Source organism: Octodon degus, unplaced genomic scaffold (genome assembly GCF_000260255.1).
Source record: "Octodon degus isolate 3935 unplaced genomic scaffold, OctDeg1.0 scaffold00030, whole genome shotgun sequence".
NCBI lineage: Eukaryota > Metazoa > Chordata > Mammalia > Rodentia > Octodontidae > Octodon > Octodon degus.
The window spans coordinates 15,922,757-15,926,023 of record NW_004524606.1 but is presented as its reverse complement, the minus strand read 5'-3'; positions in this window follow the sequence as shown (position 1 = coordinate 15,926,023).

Sequence of the window (3,267 nt, the reverse complement as noted above, 5' to 3'; positions counted from 1 at the left end):
CTTTTACCAGATTGAAGTAGAGGCCATCTATTCCAATTTTCTGTAGGACTTTGAACATGAGTGAGTGTTGGACTTTGTCAAAAAGCTTTTCTGCATCAATGGAGATGATCATGTGGTTTTTAGTTTTTGCTCTATTGATATAGTGTATTACATTTATAGATTTTCAAAAATTGAGCCAACCTTGCATCCCTGGGATGAATCTTACCTGGTCATCGTGTATGATCTTCTTGATTATTTGCTGTATTCTATTTGGTAGGACTTTATTAAGGATATTTGTATCTCTGTTCATGAGGGAGATTGGCCTGTAGTTCTCTTTCTTAGTTCGGTCTTTCCCTGGATTGGGTATCAGTATAATACTTGCCTCCAGAAATGATTTTGGGAGGATTGCTTCCTTTTCAATTTCATTGAAGATTTTGAGGAGTATAGGGACTACATCTACTGTAAATGTCTTGTAGAATTCAGCTGTGAATCCTTCTGGATGTGGACTTTTCTTTGTCTGTATGTTTTTAATTACAACTCATATTTCGTTGGCTGGTAATGGGCCAGTGAGAGGGGTTATATCTTGTCAATTCATTTGTGGGAATTTGTACCTTTCTAGGAATCTGTCCATTTCTTCTGTGTCTTCTATTTGGTGAGAGCGAAGATTCTCAAAGTAGCTATTGATAATCTCCTGAATTTCCACTGGGTCTGTGGTAATTCGTCCTTTTCATTTCTTATTGCTTATAGTTGAATTTCTTCTTCCGTCTTTTTGATGAGATTAGCTAGAGACTAATCAATTTTATTTAATCTTTTAAAGAACCAGCCTTTTTCTTCTTTTTATCCTTTGAATTGTTTTCTTCATCTCAATTGAATTAATTTCTGCTCTAATCTTTATGATTTCCTCCCGTGTTTAAGGGCTGGGTTTGGTTTGCTCTTTCTTCTCTAGTTGTTGAAGGTCTAGCATTAGGGTATTTATTTGTTCCTGTTCTGTTTTTCTAATGTGTAACTTAGCAGCTATGAATTTTCCTCTGAGCACTTCTTTCTTTGTATACCATAAATTACGATAAGTTGTGCTTGAATTTCCATTGAACTGTACATATTGTTGAATTTCTTGTTTCATTTCATCTGTGACTCATTGGTTGCTGAGTAGGGTGTCATTTAGTTTCCATGTTTTTAAGTTTTTTTCTGTTTTCTTTTGTCATTTATTTCCAGTTTCATAGCACTATGGTCAGATAATGTGCATGGGATAATTTCTGTTTTCTTGCATATACTTAAGCATAACTTATGGATGAGTATGTGATCTATTTCAGAAAATGACCCATGTGCAGCTGAGAAAAATGTGTTTTCCGATCTGTTTGATTGGAACACTCTGTATATGTCCACCAAGTCCACTTGTTTCAATGTCTGTTTCAGTTATGTTGTTTGTTTGCTAATTTTTTGTCTGGTTGACCTATATTTTTGGGATAAGAGTGTGTTAAGGTCTCCTGTTAAGATTGTGGTATTGGGTATTGGATTTTTCTTGTCCATTAAGATTTGCTATATATAGTTGTGTGCTCCTGTGTTTGGTGTATACATATTTATGAATGTTACCTCTTCCTCTTGAATTTTTCCCCTAAACAGTGTATGGTGGCCTTCTTTATTTCTCTTGATCATTCTTGATTTGAAGTTGAGACTGTCTGTGAATAGGATTGCTACCCCTGCTTTTTTCTGAGGTTCTGGGGTATGTAGTATTGTGTTCTATCCTTTGACCTTCAGCCTATGAATGTCTTTATGAGTTAAATGTGTTTCTTGTATACAGCATATTGTTGGATTTTGTTTCCTAATCCACTGTGCCAGTCTGTTTCTCTTAATTGGTGAATTGAATCCATATACATTAATGGTTAGAATTGAGATGTATTGACTTACAATTGACATGTTATTTACCTGTTGTCGTTTACTCTTTTTTCTCTTGTGTTGAATTGCTTGCCCTATTCTGTTGGTTGCTTCTGATCTCATTCATGGAGTTCTGATCATTTGGGTCCCTCTCTAGAACATCTTTCAGTAGACTGTGTAGGGTTGGCTATCACATCCTGAAATTCTTTAGCTGTTCTTTATTGTGAAATATTTCACTTCTCCATCAAACTTGAAAGAGAGTTTTGCAGGATATAGTAGTCTGGGCTGGAATTTGTTTTCATAGACAAATTGAAGTACTCTGCTCCATGCTCTTCTTGCCTTCATTGTTTGTGAGGAAAAGTCGGCTGTAATTCTCATGGGTTTTCCTTTGAATGTGTTGTGCTTGTTTTCTCTAGCAGCTTTCAGTATATTATTCTTGTGCTGAATTTCTGGGATCTTGACTATTATATGTGTCGGTGTGTTTTTGATTGGATTGTGGTTACATGGCATTCTGTATGCTTCATTTACCTGAATGTCAGATTGTTTCCTCATGTTTGGGAAGTTTTCTGCTATTACTTCTACCCATATGTTTTTAATGTCATTTGTATTGACTCCTTCTTTCTCATTGATGCCTATTAGTCTCACATTGTTCATCTTTGCATCATCTTGCAGGTGATGGATTATTTTTTCCTGCATACTAGTTGTTTTTAAGAGATCCTTTCTTACCTTTTGACTAGCTCACCAGCATGTTCAAGATTTCAAACTCTGTCTTCACTTTCACTTAAACAGTTTTGCCAGCCTGTGATTGAGATTTTAGTTTCCTCTATATCTCTTTGACTCTGCTTCATGCGATCTATTTCTTTCCTGTATTGCTCATTCAAGGAATCCATCATTTTTCTAATCTCTATTTTTTATCAATGTCTTCTTTAGAAGCAGTTATTAATTATTTTACTGCAGAGTTTTTTTTTTTTTTTCAGATTGGGTTTCCTCCCTATGTTTCTGTAGTTGATTCTTAAGATGCTATTAGTTCAAATTCTTCTTTTTTATTTCAGAAAAGAATTCCACTCTGAGTTTCTCTATAAATTTCTTCTGTTGCTTATTTACTATCAACACTATTAATTCATACATTTGAACTGAGCTAGTAGAAAAGAATTCCACTCTGAGTTCCTCTATGACTTTTTGCTGTTGCTTATTTACTATCCATGCTATTAATTCATACATTTGAGATGAGCTAGTGTCCTCTGCACTTGTTCTGGGTCTGCCTTGGGTTTCCTCCATATGTTTCTGCATTTGATTCTTTTCTGCAGATGTTGTTAATTCAGGGATTTATTTGTTCATTTCCAATCTGAATTCCTCTATACCTTTCTGCAGCTGTTTCTTTATTTCAGAAGCTATTGATTCATTGCTTTCAGCTGT